Raw genomic sequence first — 20,570 nt, forward strand, 5'->3', positions numbered from 1 at the left:
AGTAAGAAGAATCTAAGAACCATCTCCCTTCTTCTCTCCGTTTGTTGACACTTTCATCGTGGGAAAGGCCGAAGAAGTAAAAGGAATTTCCAAATTCCAGTGGGTCAATGAACCTTCCAACTTTCCCGAACCTAACCTTACCAACGGAGCAAGGCATTTGCGGGTTATGTTTGAGTTTCACAGTATTTCTAGAAATCTACCTGTTGTAAAATATGTGAAACTGTTAACAGTGACAGCTAAGAAGTCTTGATCACTTACAATGTGCTAAGAACTGTTCCAGTGATTGGCAAGTATTGACTCATTTGATCTTCAAGATTATTCTCTATGTGTTTAAAGAGCAATGGTTAAGCGACCAATAAATGTTGATGGTTTTCATCCAGTCTACTTATCCAGATGGTCTCTTTCTATCACTGTGATTCTTCTGTCCTGGGGAATCCATCCCATTTCTGGGTTTCTGGCTCACAGGGTTTGCTCCTCCGGCCTCTGACTAAACCAGGTTGTGACAATTAATTATGGTTGTTTTGATTCTCTGTCTTCAGAGCTGCCACATTCCCACACCCCCCTTCCTCCTACATATCTTTCCCCTCAGGTATAATAAAAGCATATACCACATACATGATTTGGCACTTGTAGAGTAATTTTTAATATCATAGAATCATAAGCTTTGGGGAGAAGAAAGAACCTCACAAAGCGTTTTGCTTTTTGTGCATATGGAAACCAGGTCCAGAGAGAGAAAGTTACTGCTCAAGATTATATATTTGGTTTAGTTGTTCAGCTGGTTTTATTCTTCAGAAAGGCTGATCTCCTGTCCCTTCTCATCACTCTATGCTCAATAAAGAGAAAAAGGATTTTATCCTAAAGCTCATTTCAAATCATAAAGTGGATAGAAGGAAAGTCAGTCTCTCTCTCTCTCTCTCCGTCTCATTTTTCCCTATCTCTCTCCTCTCTCTTTCTCTTTCCATCTATTTGTTCTTCCATCATCTAAATTGCTTAGGTAAGTTTCTTCAAAGTGCAGCTGTGTATAACTTTCACAGGATCATACCTGTCAAATTGCCAATTAACATGGAGGTCTCCATTGATCATGTGATACCCTGTCTGTTTATTGATAGATGTTATACATGATGAAAGATGCAGTTAACTGTTTGCAAGAATTGCATGCATTTCTGTGTGTTTTGCTACTAAATAACAGAATTTTGTGTGGGTTTTTTTTGACATTCATGTACCGTTTTGAAGGGGTAGAAATTTGAAGATGTGTGCAAATGGTTAAGTGATGTACAAGAACTCTGAGAAGCCAAAGAAGAAATGCTAATGAGGAAAGATGAAATGGACTATCAAACTGAACTACAACTCAGTGTTGATGATGATGGAGAAGGATAGGAAACTTGAAAAACAAGAAAAATAATTGGAAGTATTAAAAATCAGTGGGTGATCAAGAAATATATAAGTTTTAGAACATTAAGTAGAAAATTTGTTATAGCTGAGAACTTGAAAATAAAAGATTTGGGGAGCAATCTTTAAATATATTGAATGAAATCCCTCAATCAAAAGGTCTCTCTGGACCCGCTGTCTGAATCAGTGACTCAGTAATACAATCATTGTGTATATACATGAAGAAAGTAACCCACAAAGTATATACTAAACAGCACAACTCCACAATGAGTTTCCTATTGCAGGATGCCAAGATGAAGTCACCACCTGGAAATGGTCCCAGTTACTTTCAAATATTTGGCCAGAGAAACAAATGCATCAATATTTTATTAATAGCTATTAAGTTCTGCTTAATGCATATGTTATACAGTATATGGCTAAGTTATTGTTAATTCCCATAAGAGAAATAAAAACTCCAGTGGGTGTTTGGCAGAGTCACTAATCTATTAGGATTCCACATGTTAGGATTCTGACCAAGTCCGGAGTGACCTCAGAGCGAGAAGAATTGAAGGAGGGATAGTCAGAGAGTTAGATTTCTTTCCTTAGGCTTTCTCCTCCTTCTGTTGACTTTGGGATCCAGGTTGAGTTCACAAGTCAGATTGTAGGTGGAACACTGATAAAGTTGAGGGTAGAGGGCGTAGGGGTGGGAGCAACCAGAATCATGGATTTAGTGATCACATCATAGGAGGAAAGATTGAAGAAGCTAGATTCATCATTAAACCGAAAATAATGGTGCTCCTGCATTGTACCAACTACTGAATTGCCCTCTCGGGATACAGCAGTGAGCAAGGCAGTAGAATGCCCTTCTTCATGGAGCTTCATTTTAGTGGTAGAGACAGAGTGAATAGATGATTTTAATGTACTGCATTAATATTTATAGTATGAATTAAGAGCAGAGTGCCATGGGAGAAGTGCCTGATTTAGCTTTGTGAGAGGGATGGTGGGGAATGAGTCTGAAAAAATGAGCAGGAATTATCCAGTTGATGGGGAATGAGGGCATGGTGGGATCGAAGTCCATGTGGTAGAGCAAGATGGGTCTGGGAACCCCAAGTGAATCAGGGTTTGATAGGTCCTGGGCAAAAGGGAAGGAGTGATGAGTACTTAGTGTGGAGAAAAACAGAAAATAAAGTGCTAACGGGGTTGAAACATTGAGCTTTCTCTTGAAGGAGGTAAGAAGCTATCTGAGAGGTTTTTTTTTTTTTTCTTAAAGGATGTTTATTCTGGAAGTATTATTCAAGCTAATGTATTAAAAATGGATTGGAGGAGACAAGACTGGAGGCAGGGATGTCTCCTAGGACACCAGGAATAATTCAAGGGAGAGGATGTAACAAGCGAGAATGGAAAGGAATGGATAGGTACTAGATATAGTGAGAAAGTGGACCGGATACAATTTGATGTTTGAAAAAAATTACAGGCAGATGTCTTCAAATATTTGAAAGACTGTCATCTGAAGGTTCTTGTGGCCCCATGGCAGAAGTGGGACCTTTGGGTGGAACGGAGTTTTATAAGCAGACAGAACTTCCAAACAATGAGCATGGTTCAACAGTGGGATGGGCTGACTCAGGAGGCCATGACGTCCTCACTGAACCCCCGTGGAGGTTTCAAGCAGAAGTCTGGGCAAATGCCTTTTGGGGATGCTGACCAGGACAGTCCTATGTGGCACTTGATGTAGGTGATTTTGAATGTCTACTCAAATTCCGAGATTCTCTTGCGGTGGACGTGACTCCATGTGGCATCTTGCAAGACTGTCTCCAGGCAAGTAATAATGTCCTGATATTTGCCTAGCACTCTCATTAGATCTGCACTTCTTATTCTGAAATGGAGGTATTTAAGGAAGCACAGAGAGGAACAGAGAGGGAATTCGGGTAGGAAAACTCGCTTCTCTCTACCAAAGCCATTTCAAACTTATTTTCCGTGTCTGTCCACCACAGTGACTCTAGGATGCAGCAATGAGGTCAGGAATAAACCCAAACCGCTTAGCATCTAATTCGCTGTGCTCTGCCCACCGGATTTATTGATTCCAAAATGTTAAGATCTGGTTGAGGCAGACTTCGACAGCATATAATCCGGGAAGTGTCTGGACTCTGGTATCGTCACATATTGCCGAAATAACATAACACAAACCAGATAACACACTGAGGGAAACTCTACCACAATCAAACCACAGTGTGGACACATCAGATTAGGCCATGAATTCTGACCTGAAGAAAAACAAGTGCATTCATCCCTGGATTTAACTTGCAGGCTCTTTCCCTAAAGATCTTCAAGTCTCTTACATGTCAACTCGTGTTGGGGTTTCTTCAGTATGAGAAGAATTGGGTCATACTCCTTCCCTTCCCTGTGTCCTAATTCATAACAATTGCCTTGCCCAGTGCAAGCTATCTGAAGGTACAAACTTCTAGGATATTTAAACTTGGGTATAAGTACACACATATTTTTTAATGGGTCAATACCTTCACGAAAAGAGGCATATTTCATGGCAGGTATGCAAACTTTGGAGACTAAAATCTTTAACAATTTCTAGGAAATTGTCAGTATCTTCACTTTGTGAGTCTTCATTAGAAGCAGAATTGGCCTTTTATATCAGACACCAAAATTCCCCTCTCAGCCTCCTCGGCTGCTATTTTGTAGGCAACAGGATCAATTCCGCCAGCAGAAGGTGCCCCCAACTTTGAAATCGGAACCAGTGAAGGCCAAGAAACACCGATTTGGAGGGGGGCAGGGGCAGAGCAGTGGAACTGAATTTCCAGGGGAAGGGATGGCGGTGAGGTCTTGTTGGTCTCCAGTCCCTCCTACCAGCAGGCTGGTGGCACAAGCCGTGGCATCTTGAGCTTGAAGCCATTGGCCATAGAGATCTCACCAGTTCCTTGACCTGATTTGGGGTGTTGCTCCTGCCTGCATTGTTTGTGTGTCCAGTTGTCATCCTTTTTGGTGATTATGCAAACTACCCAACATTCTTACAATAAACACAATTTCTGCTTCAGCTCAGCCAGAATTGATTTCTGTGGCTACAACTAACAAATGTAATCAAAAGAGAACAATGCAAAGGAATTTTGTGCTTTTTTTTTTTTTTTTTTTGTGCTTGGGGTGGGGAACAATGATTAAGATTTGGGGAGGGGGAGGGAGAGAGAGAGAGAATCTTAAGCGTGCTGCATGCCCACCATGCAGCCTGACTTGGGGCTCCATCTCACAACTGTGAGATCATGACCTGAACCCAAATGGAGAATTAGATGCTTGACCAACTGAGCCACCCCAGCACCCCGAGTGCTTTAATGATCTAACTCTAGAACAGTAAACATGAAAAAGGTGACATTGACAAGTGTTCTCTCTGTTCACTGTTAAACTCTCTCTAATATCATAATTGTTCACATGATATATAGGAAACACGATAAGGAGAGTTGAGGAGAACTGAGCTGCTCACTATTCTATTATTCTAAGTGGACAAAAGAATCAGGAAAAAAACCCACATGGCATGGAAACTAATTCACACTACAGTGTAAATGATTCTACTCTATGACTAATTTACGTTTGAAAATAGAATTTTATGTTTCAAGCAAATCTTTAATTAAGGCACAGTGAAAAGATTTTCGCAAGTTAATTGGGCAAATTGTCTCATTCCACTTCAAATTATCCTAGCTATCCAGAAAAGAATTGTGGATAGGAACAGATACGATGAAAGAAATGGTGCCGTAGGGAGGTGCCTCTCACATTACCTAGGTGCACTTCCTGTGCCAGAGCTTCCTCCAGAAAATGGAGTCCTTGGGTCTACTTCGGACCATGGGATCAGAGAATCAGGTTGCTAAATATCTAAATATTGCAGCATAAAACTCTGAATCTCTCTGCCACAAGAGAACCCCGGGAGCGTTGGCTTAACACGGTGGGGTTACCCTGTTGACCCTTTGGCTGCTTAGAGTGAATTGCGGAGTTAAGGAACCAGTGTGATCGCCATTCCTTTCCTGAGGAAGGTATTTGTTCTCATTGGTTTTATTTGTTTAATTAGTATTGTCAGCGTTCACTGAAAAATAATGCGAGAATAATTCTCATCTGTTCAAATAGGGGTTTTGCCTTTATGGGACCTGTTAATATGTGAAAAAGTACTGGCAGGTAGGGGTTCCTGGGATGAGACGAACGTATTTTCAGGGATTAATGGTTCTAGTCAAGGCAGAAACCCTTAGACAAAGAGTTCATTTGCACTGAGCAAGGCACACCTATGGTAATTATGTTTCTCTCATAGAGGTATTAAGATCTGGTTTTTAGTTTCTTCTAGTAAAATGACTAAAAGGAAAACTTTGATTGCATTGATTGATTGATTGATTCATTCATTCATTCCTTCACTCACTCACTCACTCAACAAAAAACATGTACTGAGACCTTGTAATGTGCCAGATTCTATGCTAGGTCTTAAGGACTCAACGATAGGAGGAGATACAGTCCTGTATCTCCAGGAGCCCAAGGCCCAATTCTAGAAAGAGGTTTAGCCTCATATGTGTGATGTGGTAGTTGCTATTTTTTTTGTTACATGCACTAGAATAGCTGTAAATTCCCTGGAAGGACTTCAGGGGTTGTGTTCGCTGCGAGGGAATTACTCATGTAATTCTCATTAGTGCAAATGGGAAAGAGGTGTAAATCCACAGTGATCTAGCCGAGAAAACAAACACTCCTTCTTTGACTTCTGTTGTTTGTTTCTCTTTGTTCCGGGTTGAGTCAGGGAAATAATCAGGAAAATTATACGTGTTCAATTGCCCGGTTGCTCCAGAACCCTTGGAGTATCTAATCACAGTTAATAATTAAAACAAAGCAAGGAGACTCAAATGCTGAATGTAAGTACTATCAGGAGGGAATGAAACCATTTGAAGGGGAAAATATGAACAGTGCTTTGTGGTAGATTTTTACAGACAGAAGCAGGGGCTATAAAGGGAGGACATCCTTTTAAAATGGATGTGGATTATGACAGATCAACCAATAAATGCATATTAAACTCCTACGGTGTCCCCAGCTCTGTGTTAGACCACAGAACCAAGTTTCACAGTCCATCAGGGGAGAAAGAACCAACAAATTATATGTGATTGGGACAGGAATGGGGACTGGTGCTTTAAAGAGGGGCCAGGATATTTGAAATCAGAGCATCGACAGAAATGATAGAACCGGCAGTCAGAGTTTCAGGTGCTATCAGTTAACCTGATAACAGTTATTCGGGTAATATAAGCTCTGCTCTGCAGCCGCAATTAACCAGTCAATCTTGGTTTATAGCAACAAAAGTTGTTTTGTTCTGTTTCCTGTCTCCTTGCTCTGGGATCCAGGCTGATGGAGCAGCCACTATCTTGAATGTTACTAAAGAGGGGAAGAGGAAGGTCTGCCGGGTCCGTCACTGACAGTCAAATGCTCCCTTTTACAAGTCACTGGTGTGAGACGTCCCACTGACCCAATCCAAGGAGGGACGCAGAGACACGGAGCACAGTGAAGCGAGGCTTTACATGACATTCTTGCAAGAGTGGGTGTCTGATGGACAGGCACACTCGGGGCAGTCACAGCAGACAATTTACCTCCTGGCGTGCAAATTCCTCCCCTGGTTCCTCATTGGCTGAGTCCTACAGAGGTTACAGCCTTACCCAGATGTCACCTATGCCCATGTAAGGGAAAAAGTAGTCTGATTAGAACAAATGGACATTCCCCACAAAACTGAGAGGGGAAGAAGAACCAGGAAGTGAAGGGTCTAAGGGCTTGGGATTCCATTGTGTGTGGGGGAGGGGTTTGTACGTATTTCCAGTAGGTTGTAAACCTATTGTTAACTAGACAGCACAGCTTTTACTTGATATTTCTTTAATTTTTTTAAATGTTTTATTTATTTTCGAGAGAGAGAGAGGCAGAGCGTGAGCAGGGGAGGGGCAGAGAGAGAGGGAGACACAGAATCCGAAGCAGGGTCCAAGCTCTGAGCTGTCAGCACGGAGCCTGACGCAGGGCTCGAACTGGCGAACCGCGAGATCGTGACCTGAGCCAAAGTCGGACGCTTAACCGAATGAGCCACCCCAGCGCCCCTTTATTTGATATTTCTAAGAATGAATTCTCTCACTTCTCACAATTGGCAAGTCCTAGTATTAGGGTCCCATTCAACCACAAGGGGGCCAGGAAATATAATACTGCTATATGCCCAGAAAGCAGATAGGTAGCAACCGGACGTGAACAGCACTAATGATTGTGACTCTGACCTTTCCAGGCAGAGGGTTCAAATGTGGTCACATTCAAAGTTGAATTCAATGTGCTGCTCTTCACCTGTGTGAGATTTTCCTGAAGGTCTAGTGTTCCTTCATACTTGGGTATGCATTGGAATCACGTAGAGTACTTGATAAATAAACCGTAGCTCCCTGAGCCTTACCTTCAGAGCTCTGGGTTTGGTAAGTGTGGGATGAGAGCCCAAAATGTGCATCCCCCACAAGTGCCTGGGGATGCTGATGCTTCTCATCTGGGAACTGCACTTTGAGAACCACAAGTCAAGGCAAATCCAACGGAAGCTTCCTCCCTCTTGTCTATTCAAGCCTTTGGCGAAATCATACTCTACGTTTGAGCCTGACTTGCTTTCCAGGAAATGGTGGGAAGGTCTATATTCTCTAGCCAGAGGGATGGCTGATTTCAGAACCCACAGGACTTGTCTGACCCAGCTTCATCAGATGACTTTAGGGTCTGCCTCTCTCCTTTTTCCCTTGGGTGTCTCCTTAGGGCAGAGGCTGTCTTTTTCTCACTGGTTGGTAGATTTCAGAAACATGCCGTCAAATTCCACGACCAAGAAAATAAGACCCAGAAAGCAGAATCTGTTCCTCTTCTTCCTTCTAAGGTCAGATCGCTAAGCCTTCATTTCCTCCCTGGGGACCCTCCTTTTCCCAGGATCGTTGACAGTTGAAAAATAGCCACTTCCTTGCTGGGACACCCTGACCCAAACTCAAAAATGTGTGACCTCCACAGCACACTCACATCAAAAAACAATAATACCACACACTTAAAAAAGATTAAAAGTAAAGAGGGAAGGGGTGGGAGGCTATTCCCACTACATCTCTCCTATGTATTGCAGAGAAAGCATGGCTCTTCTAATTGTCAATATTTTCTTGAATCTGGGTTGCTCAGACTCAAGTAAAACCATATGTGGGTCATTAGCCCTTCAGTCCAGGTTAAACTCTACCAAGCCCACCCAAGTTTCTTTTCGCCGTCCTCCCTCCCGTCCATCCCGCCTGTCCTTCCTGCACTCTTCCGATTCCCCAAATTTCTGCTTTCCTGGGAGCATCAGCTTGAATGAGAGCATGTCTAACTGCTGGGGAACAAGCAAGGGTGAGGCATGGAGCCATCAAACAGAGACATCGGAGAGCCTGTAGAGATGTAATCCTGCCTACAGCATCTGCCGTCTGCGTAGTCACACAGAGCGCCTGGCTCTGCAGAGTCACTATTTGATTAGCCTCTGCTTGACATTTGCATGGATGTCTGGCCCATTTGAGTTGACTTCCAGAAAAGGGAATACCTTGAATGGAGGTGTGCTCAAAGCCCTGCCTCTTGCAGTTCAGACAACGGTAGCTTTGAAATGGCAGCTTACCCAGCTTCTATCATCACTGCTAAGGTTTCAAGCCAGAGCCCAGGCTCAAGGTACCACGTGCTACCCTTTATCAATAGTCTTTTCAAATATAATAAAACTAAATGTAAGAGAAACCCAGCTATTATTCTAAACACAAGGTAGGAATAGTAGCTTATTCTTGTGATGTCCACAGGAAAAGGACCACTTTTGCTTTCTATCATATGATATATTCTTTCTCCCAGGATCCCCATGAGAGTGTATATTTGTTCGAATTGATGGATCTACACTGACACATCATTATCACCCAGAGTCCGTAGTTTACGTTAGGGTTCACTCTTGGTGTTGTACGTTCTATGGGTTTGGACACACGTATAATGACAGGTATTCACTACTATAGTATCATACAGGATAGTTTCAATTGCTCTAAAAATCCTTTATGTTATGCCTACTCATCCCTCCCTACCATCCGATCTGTGGAAACCGCTGATCTTTTTACTGTCTCCATAGTATCTTTTCCAGAATATCATATAGTTGGAATCATACAACATAAAACATTTTCAGATTGGTTTCTTCCACCTAGTAATATGCACTTAAGGTTCCTCCATGTCTTTTCATGACCTGATGGCTCATTTCTTTTTAGTGCTTACTCACAACAGTCCATTGTCCCTTGTCCACAGTCTAACAGTGCATTGTCCATTATTTATGCATTCACCTACGATGAAGGACACCGTTATTGCTTCCAATGTTTGGAAGTTATGAACAAAGCTGCTAAACGTCTGTGTCCATGTTTTTCTGTGGGGATAGTTTTCAGCTCCTTCGGGCAAAAACCAAGGAGCATGGTTGCTGGATTGTGTGGTAAAAGTATGTTTAGCTTATAGGAAGCCAACATCTTGTTTTTCAGTGTCTGCACCAATTTGCATTCCCAGCAGTAGGGAGTAAGAGTACTGTTGCTCCACATCTTTACCAGTGCTTGGTGTTGTCGGTGTTTTGGATGTTTGCCATCCTGATAAGTGTATCAGCTGTATTCTACACATTATTCTAATTTTTTAAATTTGCACTTCTCTGAAGCCACATGATGTGGAGCATCGAAATGAAATTGTCTTTCATATATTAAACGTACATCTAGAAGTTTTGCGAAATTCTCTAGTTAATTCCAGTACGTTTCTCTATAGACAATTATATGTAAATAGTGACAGTTTTGTTTGTTCCTTTCTAATTAGCATATGTTTATATTTTTCTCTTTTTCTGCTGTGCTGGCTAGAGCCTCTAAGAGAATACTGAAGAGAAGCAATCATGCCGGTCTTATTTCTCATAGAAAAGAGAACGATTTTAATATTTTGCTATTGCATATGATATATTTATGGGAGATACATTTTGTCAGACTAGGGAAGTTTCCTTCTCTTCCTACTTCCACATTTCTCTCAAGAACGAATGAATATTTTTGACTGCTTTTTCTGTGACTATTGAGATCATACTTTCTTCCTGCTTTAAAGAAGTCTTTTAATGTGGTACATTGCAATAACGACTTGCATAATGTCACTTCTGGCCAAATTTCTGGAATAAATCAATTACATCATAGCGTATGATCTTATTTATAAATCGTGTAATTCAGCCTGATAAGATTTTTGGTTAGAATTTTGTGTTGCTGTTCATGAATGAAATTGGCTTATCATGGTCTTTTCCTGTAGTATCTATCTCTTGTTTTGATAGCGAGAGTTAAGATTCAATAATGTGTATGTTGATGAAAGATATACGTACGCTATTAACAGTGATTATGAAATTCAATCAAGTAAGGGTGATTTTTGTCTTCTTTACAATTTTCTGCAATTTCTGCTTTTCCACAATGAGACAAAATTATATATGATCACAAATCACTCATGCAAACATGGATAAAATTGCTGATACACACCTATAGCTTAATGAAGAGTTTGTTGATTCTGAGGCTCTGGATTGTCCTCACTTTATTGTGGATTTTAGGGTGCTCCTTGGTATGGAGGATAAAGAGTGGCAAAGTCCTTTGAGATTCCTCAAAAGTAACAGGGAATGCTAAGGTGTACCACAGTGAAATGCAGAGGGCTTAGCAGTCCAGGTTCGAACATACAGTAACAAACTGTGCGACCTTGGACCAATCCATCTAACTCCTCTGTGCTTTAATTTTCTCACTCGTAGAATGAAGAAAATAATTCATCCTGACATTTACTTCGTTGTTGACATTTTGTCAGTATTGTGAATGTGACAGTGCTTTAAACTTAATTTGCCTTCACACACCTCACAGGTAGATGGATATGTGTATACACACATTGTGTGTGTAAAGCAAAAAGAAAACGATGTAAGGGACTCAAATAAAGGTAGGTAGGGCTTTGTCCAGTGGATTCCTTGATTCACCTGAAGACCTGGTGACTCCACCTTGGAAGCAGGCTCAAGCTTCCCAAGATTGGCAAAGTTGCGTCCCTGTCTTTGCCATTTTGGCTTAGGCAGCAATTTGCAACATTCACTGAGACTCGGGGTTGGAGTCACTCCTATTTTGTGCTCCTTGCCAAACAATATTTTCCAAGAACTGTTTATGCACGTCTTAGGGTTTATTGGCTAGTCAAAATTCATGAGGTACGAGTGGTAGCTGGCCAAAAGAAAGAAAAGAGGGTGAAGGTAGAAGGTAAGAAGAAACAGGAACTATCTACTCTTGCTCATTTTAGACCCTTTCAACAGACAGATATAGATAAATATACATTGATAGATAAAGAAGGTAAAACAAGAACGGAATTGTTAACCTGTAAGCCAGTATTCACTACCTTTCTTACTCCATACATTGAACCCTCCCCCATCCCCAGCACACACACATCTCCCTCTGGCTCCTAGCTGGAAGAAGAGATGCTTCTGGAGAGCGTTCATTGTAGAGATTACACGCAATGGAAAAAAAGAACAACAACAAAAGACCCAAAGATGATAAATAGGCTGTGTGGATCGTACCAAAAAAAGGTGGGAGTTGGGGGACAGAAACAAGTTGTGGGGATTGAAAGTGGGAGAGTTTTGAGGTGTGGGAAGTGAGGAGTGGAGAAAAGTTTGGGGGAACAGCTATTGTTCCTGCAAATGATACCAAGGAGGCAGAGAGATGGGGAGAGAAAATTGTAAAAACGATTTTGGGTGCATGGAGTCTCAACAGAGTAGGCAGAGATTTGAAGTATTTCAGTTACTTTTTGTCTGGTAATCGGAACCAACTGTTTCTTTTAATATGATGCCATCATAAGACTGGCCCACATGGGGCTCCAGTTCAATTTAGGTTATTCACGAAAAAATTTGCTTTGGGAGTAGAAGGCTTAAACAAAACACAGTTTATGAATTTACTGATTTTTCTTTTCTTACCGCAGATATTGGTATGTGGGATAAGGAGACAAGAAGAAACAAAGCTCACTGCATCATTCCCACAATCATTACTGTTAATCAGAGCAGTTATTTAGTACAAATACAAGACAAGAATTTTCCCCTGAAGTCCCATCGGTTCTGTAGGAACCCTCCCCTATGGCCTAAATCTCATCAAAATAATTATTATTCAGGTTTTTTAATATCACTAAATTCTCAACTGTTCTTTTTCTCATCACCTCCCATACTCTCTTCCCCCTAACAGAAGAAAAGACATCTAACTTTAAAATGCTGGGAGAAGGAGAGAAAGACGTGGAGAACAGATTTGGGGCATTCTGAGTGAATTTAAAAAATGGGATGGTGCAGTGGCCTCTGTCTGTGTCCTGCCCATGTAATCTTGGCACATACCATTCTAGGGCCTTCCCACAACCTCCTACTGTAAACCAGTAACTCACCATTTGAGGGCTTTCTCATGGTCTCGAATGGGGAAGGCCAGAAGAGCTGGGCAGTTAATGCCTCTGGGAACAGTCCAGTCCATGATGCATGGCGGTTGGTGGGTGAATAACCCGGCTTCCTCGCTCCTTGCTGGGGATAACTCAAAGGTTCTAGACTCTTCAGAAGTGTTCTTGCTGCGTTAAGCCTCAGATGTCCTAGTTCCAATTTGCTTGATAATATCTTTTTTATTTCCCTATTCCCTAAACAGAGATTTTGGGATCAACTCCTAAATAAACTATTTGTAATGATTGTCCAGTCTCAAGGTCTGCTTTTGGGAGCAGACGTCCTGAGACAGGTGGGTATGGAAGGCATTTGAAAGGGTAGTAAGGACATCAAAGATAACAGGTTCCTACTTCTTCATTGTGCCTCAGCTCAGAGTTTCTTTTCTCCCATATTCTTTTTTCCATGGTGAGGTTTCATAAGCACAACACGGCTGTCCTGTACAGTAAAGTTGAAATAAAAAGATAGAGGGGCGCCTGGGTGGCTCAGTCAGTTGAGCGTCTGACTTTGGCTCAGGTCATGATCTTGCAGTCTGTGAGTTCGAGCTCCGCGTTGGGCTCTGTGCTGACAACTCAGAGCCTGGAGCCTGCTTCAGATTCTGTGTCTCCCTCTCTCTCTGCTCCTCCCCCGCTCATGCTCTGTCTCTCTCTGTCCTTCAAAAAATAAATAAAAAAAAACATTAACAAAATTTAAAAAAAAGAAATAAAAAGATAGAATAACTACATGATGAGCATCTAATGGGGGAGGGGTCATGCTTAAAAAGACAAAGGGAAGTTTGTGCTTTCTATAGCACTCTGAGAATACAAATCTCTTTCTAATTGATTTCTTTCTTAACATTCCAGCCTCTCCCCCCTTCCACACCCTCCACCCCCCTTGAATAATCTAGGTTGTTATCTACCTCGGGTTTCAGGCAATGTGCGTTTGACCTGGATTCTCTTCCAGAAAACCTTGACAAGAGGTGCATTTTTTAAAGATTTTGTACCATGTCAACACTCATTTGGTGTTCCAATAGTCTGTCAGAGACTTGTAGGGTATTCAAGGTAGGGGTCAGAAAATGAATAGTTCGCAGGCTAAGTAAGTGGACAGTAAGTGTCCACTACTTTCGGAACTCAGCTATCTAGTAAAAATGATTCCTCATGATTACTGGAAATTAGGACATTAGCGGACTGTCTTCATACGTATATGAAAATGGGTATCTTTTTATTTAATTTTTTTTAACGTTTATTTATTTTTGAGACAGGGAGAGACAGAGCATGAACAGGGGAGGGTCAGAGAGAGGGAGACACAGAATCAGAAGCAGGCTTCAGGCTCCGAACTGTCAGCACAGAGCCCGATGCGGGGCTCGAACTCACAGACCGCAAGATCATGACCTGAGCCGAAGTCAGCCGCTTAACCGACTGAGCCACCCAGGCACCCCTAATTTTGTTATTTTTTAAATTGAAGTATAGGTAACACACGAGGTTACACTGATTTCAGGTGTACAACATAGTGATTTGGCAAGTCCCTGCATTATACTGTGCTCACCACAAATGTAGCTACCATCTGTCACCATGTAACACCATTAAAATACCACCGACTATATTCCCTATGCTGTAAAAAGCGGTATCCTTTTGAACCTGGATGATTTTGAATGTGTGACTCTTTTTTAAAGCTACTTTGGGCCTAAATTTGTCTTCCCTGCGTTTTCTAAAGAAGTGTAAAAAGGAATATGCATAACCAGATTTCAGGATGAGCAATCTACCATGAACGCTGTGTCCAGGTGGAATTTAACAGTGGAACCATAATAATAATTTTCTGAGGATACCTACCGGTGCCCCTCTAACACTTCTCCCTCTCTGCCAGTCCCATAATCATTCCCTTGTACTCTTCATTTCTGTTATCTCTCCCCTCCTTTGAATAGTGGACCTTTTCTTCTTCTTCTTCTTCTTCTTCTTCTTCTTCTTTTTCTTTTTCTTCTTTTATTCTTAATGTTTATTCATTTTTGAGAGGGGGGAGAGGGGCAGAGAGAGAGGGAGACACAAACTGAAGCAGGCTCCAGGCTCTGAGCTATCAGCACAGAACCTGATGTGGGACTCAAACTCACGAATCGTGAGATCATGACCTGAGCCAAAGTCAAATGGTTAATCGATTGAGCCATCTAGGCACCGCTGAATAGTAGATTCTTCTAAGGGTATGGCTCTATCCTAGTCATCTTAAATTCCAGACAACAATGAATACATGGTCTGTGCTCAATAAATGGTTGCTGAGTTGAATTTTCAAGATTTCCATGCACCTACCTGGAAGCCAATAATCGATATGCTAATTTCAAATGACATTGACTCTTTCATGAAAACAACTGGCTATCAATCTTGGGTTTTCCAAACTTTGTTAAGTTTTAGCTTGTACAGTTGGTATAAAGAAGTACAGTCCTTCAGTTCTTAGTAATTATTTTATAATTTGGACTTTTCATTATTTAATGTTGCCCATTTTTTTAAAGTTTTTTATTTAATTTTGAGAGAGAGAGAGAGAGAGAGAGAGAGAGAGAGAGAGAGCATGATCAGGGGAGGGGCAGAGAGAGAGAGAAGGAGACATAGAATCCAAAGCAGGCTCCAGGCTCTGAGCTGTCAGCACAGAGCCCGACATGGGACTCGAGCCCACAAACCTCACAATCATGACCTGAGCCAAAGACGGATGCTTAACCAACTGAGCCACACAGGCACTCCTCATATTGTCCTTTCTCTATTTTCACATTTAATGAGATTTTACTGTATTTTCAAAAAGCTGTTTGGAAGGCCAAAAGGAATTAAAATGGGGGATAGAGTGATGATTAAAGATACAGAAAAAGAAGAAGAGAATTTTAAGGGCAACATACTGTAGGTTTGTGAGAATTTGCATGAATCCAGTCCCACTTAGTCAACATGAATTTAGCACTTACTGTTTGCCAAGAACAAGTATTCTAAGGGATTGAAAGTTAATAATAGTTTTCAAGAAGCAACTAAAAACTAAAAGGTGACCATTTTTGCATAGCACAAGGATTGATGGGGTAGGTGGAACAGGCTTTTGGGAATATCATATTTAAACATGATATTATATTTGGAAAAATATAGTTTACATATATGTATATGATGTAAAAAGGAGATAGACAAAGAGAAGCTTACGAAGACCCCAGATGGGGCGCCTGGGTGGCTCAGTCGGTTAACCATTTGACTTCGGCTCAGTTCATGATCTCACGGTTCATGGGTTCGAGCTCCGCATCAGGCTCTGTGCTGACAGTTCAGAGCCTGGAGCCTGCTTCTGTGTCCCCCTCTCTCTCTGCCTCTCCCCCACTTGCACTCTGTCTCTCTCGCTCTTTCAAAAATAAACATTAAAGAAATTAAAAAATAAAAAAGAAGCCCCCAGAAACGACAAGTGGGATTGGGAAGGAAGTTTACTTGCTATTTTATATCCTTCCCTTTGATACCATTATAGTTTGTAAGCTTTTTTTTTTCCTGTGCATGTATTATTTTTACATTAAAAAATGTTTTCAAATTTTCAATAAATTTCTAGTCCTCAGAAAACTTAAAATAACCTCAAAGAATATCAATACATGATACATACTATGGTAGATCACTTCCAAAGATGGCTACTGTTAATTTCACCCCTTTGTGTACATCCATGCCATCAATAGATCAAGAGAATACATCTTAAAACTTCTCATCACAAGGAAAAACATTTGTAACTATGTGTGGTGATAGATGTTAACTAGACTCGTTGTGGTGACCATTTCACAGTATATACAAATACCGAATCATTATGTTGTACACCTGAAACTAATATGTATATTTCAATTATATGTCAAAAAACGAAAGAAAAGGAAAAGAAAAGAAAGAAGAGAAAAATGGAGCTGATTTCTCCCACGCTTGGGACTTGCAATGAATATCATGATGTGCCAGATGCCCAAGGTCTTAGTAAATATTAATTGTCATCCCCTCCTTGACTCTTGTGTTATTTGGAACAGAGGTGCCTTCCTGTTCATGCCAAGAAACAACATTACTGGAAGGAAGAAAGAGAACCAGCTGGTAAGGAAGGAGACTTAGATGGGCTTCAAAAACCTCAAACCAGAGAACATACCAGTGAAATGTGGCCCTTGTGTCAGAACATAGAAATGCTGGTCCCCTTAGAATTTGGGCATATTCCCCCAAACTTATCTTACTTTGCTGAGACTGCAAATACTTACTATCCCTCCTTGCATACCACCCCTCTCTTATGTCTCTGCCTCTTTGATTCATTTCTTATTTATTCCCAGCCACCCAAAATGTGAAGAGGAATGAGAAACAGCCCACCGCATGGATCTGTGCCCATGCCTGCATTCTAGAGCCTGTGGCTGGGGGCCTCAAATGCCAGAACTGTGGCTTTATGTTTCAGGGGTGAGGGGAGAGCCTCATCAAGAAATGTTGATTTTTTTCAGGGTACAGCTGACAAACAAAGATCCATGAATTTCTAAACACTTGCTCTTCAAAGGGGGGGGGGCGCGGTGGGGAGCCTCGTGCATTATCTCCACTGAGACAGGAACCAGGGGGTTCATGGACATGAGGACAGTCTGTTATTCTGACTAGAGACACAGTACATCAGCACACATTTGTAAAGATATTGTTCAGGGACCAAAGCAAAAATTATAATTCCTCCTGGTATGGAACACAGTGCAACAGCTGACTTAGAATCCCGGGTCTACCCTTTCAAAGTCTTACAACCCCATTCAAAATATTTGATTTTTGAACTTGGGTTTCCACATCTGCAGAATGGGATAATATGGATCACACAGTGCTATGGTGATTATTAAATTTGCAAAAATATATGGAAAGTGGCTGACACAAGATAGGTACTCTACAAATATTTGTAAGATAAAGGAACGTCATTTGGTGGTGCCCAGTAAAAACTGTCCCCCACCCACTTTGAGGGAGGGCAGAGAGCAGGGAGGGGACAGGGAGAGGAAGATGTGTTTCTATCAATATTCATTCCAGCCCCTGGGGTGAGGGAGCAGGTTATATTCAAAAGTCTATAGGAACCAAGTAGATCAAGTAAGTGAGACTCAAGTTCTTTGGCATATCTCACATTGAGAGGTGGTGTCTATGTCCCTACAGCATGAATCTGGATGGGCTTATGAATGTTTCAGTCAACAGAGTATGAGTTCTGAGGCTAGGTTGTAAAGATCATGCAGTTCTGCCTGCTTCTCTAGGACCCTTGCTACAAGGGAAGTGGCACTATGTGAAAAGTCCCACCCCCTTTTCAGCTCCAGTCTACAGTCCCAGCTGGGCCTCCAGGCATCACCACCTGCATCAACAGTAGCCCCGTGAGCGGCCATCTTGGGCCTCCAGCCCAACCAGACCTTCAGATTATTGCTGCCTGGCCAACACCTACCTATAACTACGAAACCGGGAACAAAATTAAATGCTTGTTTTAAACAACTGACTTTTGGGGGGCAATTTGTCACTGCTCAATAGATGTTACAGGAACAGCCAGGCACCTGGGGTCTTATTGAATTGGAGAGCGTGTGCCTTAACTACAGGGGCGGTCATTACTCAGCTCACACAAATGTGATGGAGGGAATCAGGTTTTGGTTGGCCCACTGTGTGACAAAAAGATGTTATATCCAGAGTTTTGTGAAATCTCCAGATGTTTGAGGTATCCATTTCTAATTAAAAATTTTTGAAAACAGGGGCACCCAGGTGGCTCAGTCGGGTTAAGTGTCCAAGTCTTGATTTTGGCTCAGGTCATGTCTCAACGGTTCATGAGTTGGAGCCCCTCTTTGGGCTCTGTGCTGACAGAGCTGGGATTTTCTCTTAGGATTTTCTCTCTCTTTCTCTCTCTCTCTGCCTCTTCCCCACTCAGGCATGGGTGCACATGCTCCCTGTCTCTCAAAATAAATAGATAAACTTAAAAAATAACTTAAAAATTTTTGAAAATATCATGTGTATCACACCAAAGTTATCTATGTGTCAGTTGAGAGGCTAAGAGAAAAATTACCAGGTGTACTCACAACTGCAAAGAAAAGATCATTCCCCTCCCCCGCCTTCCCGAAACCAGCCAGGGCGCGCCCCGTCATAGTCTGACATAAAGGCGGAAACCAATCAAGTTCTGCTGAATGGTTTGAAATAAAGGCGGGAACCAATCAAGCTCTGCTGAGCGTTCAAATTTAAATGTCAACCTATAACAACTCTGTAACCTCAAAAAAAATCCCTAACTTGTTTGTGCCTGTCTATAAAAGAAGCTGTAAGATCCTTGCTCGGGGCCTCTTGCGTCACCAGAGACGAGTGCTCCGAGGACCGGGTTTGAACCTGCAATAAACGACCCTTGCGCTTGGCTTTGGCTCTGGACTCTGGTGGTTTGTTTTCGGGGGGTCTCTCGAATCGGGGCATATCAGTAAGACCTGCGAGCTGCCAATTGGTAGAAGTGAGGAGAGTCTGCTTACCCTACTCTCTCCAATACCTTCGGGAAAACCGAAAACTGGGTCTATCAGCCCTAGCCAGTGGCATTCCTGCTGGGAATGCTTCCCTGCAGCATATTAGCATATGAAAACCGGCACTTAGGCAAGCGCTGGTACAGTCCCAGATCTAAGCCAAACACACTGCCTCTTGTTCCACTAGTGATTGGGATTTTGACCCATTTAGGCCTGACAGCAAAATAGCAATTAGCAGGGGGTGTCCTTAGTGGTGTTTTGATTGGGAGGGAATGAAACAAGTTGGAGGGAGGAGGACAGGGAGGTGGGGCAATAAAGAAAAACTTCCTGGAGGACAAAAGTTCACCAGTTTTCCCTTGAAATTAATTTAAGGGCAGTAGAATGACATCAACAAGAATCTCAGTGAATTGTTAAGTGTTTTTAAAAACACAGCTCTTGTTATTGCTTTTGGCTTTCGCGGAGTATATTTCGTTCTGGGCCCTTAGGGAATGAATACACCTTTAACTGTGGAGGAAAGAATTGCATATTGTTCTTTATCAACTTCTTGAGTACTTTCTTCAGGATGTGAGTGAGGCGGAAGACAGAGCCACGGAGCTGACACAGACTTGCCCTAGTGCCAAGGACCAGGGGGCCTTTGTGGCCTACGGGTTGGGGACCTAACTGGTGGGAACAGGTGACCGCCGCAAAGCCAAGGCATGCGCAGCCATGGAGACAGACCCAGCTCAGGACAGCCTTACAAAGAGTGGCAGAAGTGTCACTGGTCACAAGTCAGGCATGCGGGGTATCTGTGGCCTCAGTCTTCAACAACAGAATGAATACATACGTGACTATTATTTTCTGAGATGTACCTATATCAAAAAACTGCTCTGTAGTGTATTAAAAGACTACTAATGTTTTAAGCTTTTTACTGAACTTATTTTAGAAATGATATGAAGAGGAACTATGGAAACACCACGCTTCCACCCCAATGCCCTTATTCCCCCCACTTCATCAGTATAATCTAGTGTTTGTACATTTTCTAGAGATGTTTATGCATGTACACAGTATATACATTCTTTTTTCTTTTTTCACTCAGGTGTTATATACAGCATCCCATGCTTTTCCATTTTCACGTGACAAAAATGCTAAAGAGTATTGTGTTTTTCCATAGCTGTTCATGTGTGTGTCCGCATTCTTTCCTACAGCTGTAAGGCACTTTGTTTTATAGGTATATCGTAAGTTATTTAACTAGTCCCCTGTTGACAGTCAAGTGTATCGTCTCTATGGTAATTTCCCTTTCAAATAATTTGGAGTAAATTCTGTGCTACATGTACGACTGAA

General features: G+C 41.9%; 1 long non-coding RNA gene across 1 annotated transcript; it reads left to right on the forward strand.

Annotated features, from left to right (window-relative positions):
• Positions 1-18,901: 18,901 nt before the first annotated feature.
• On the forward strand, positions 18,902-20,149 carry LOC121014139 (uncharacterized). The gene is made up of 2 exons (XR_005783058.1): positions 18,902-19,243; positions 19,812-20,149. It is a non-coding gene; the product is annotated as an uncharacterized LOC121014139 (long non-coding RNA).
• Positions 20,150-20,570: the final 421 nt, after the last annotated feature.

This window comes from Herpailurus yagouaroundi, unplaced genomic scaffold (genome assembly GCF_014898765.1).
Source record: "Herpailurus yagouaroundi ecotype Mexico unplaced genomic scaffold, PumYag 201, whole genome shotgun sequence".
NCBI classification, from domain to species: Eukaryota; Metazoa; Chordata; class Mammalia; order Carnivora; family Felidae; genus Herpailurus; species Herpailurus yagouaroundi.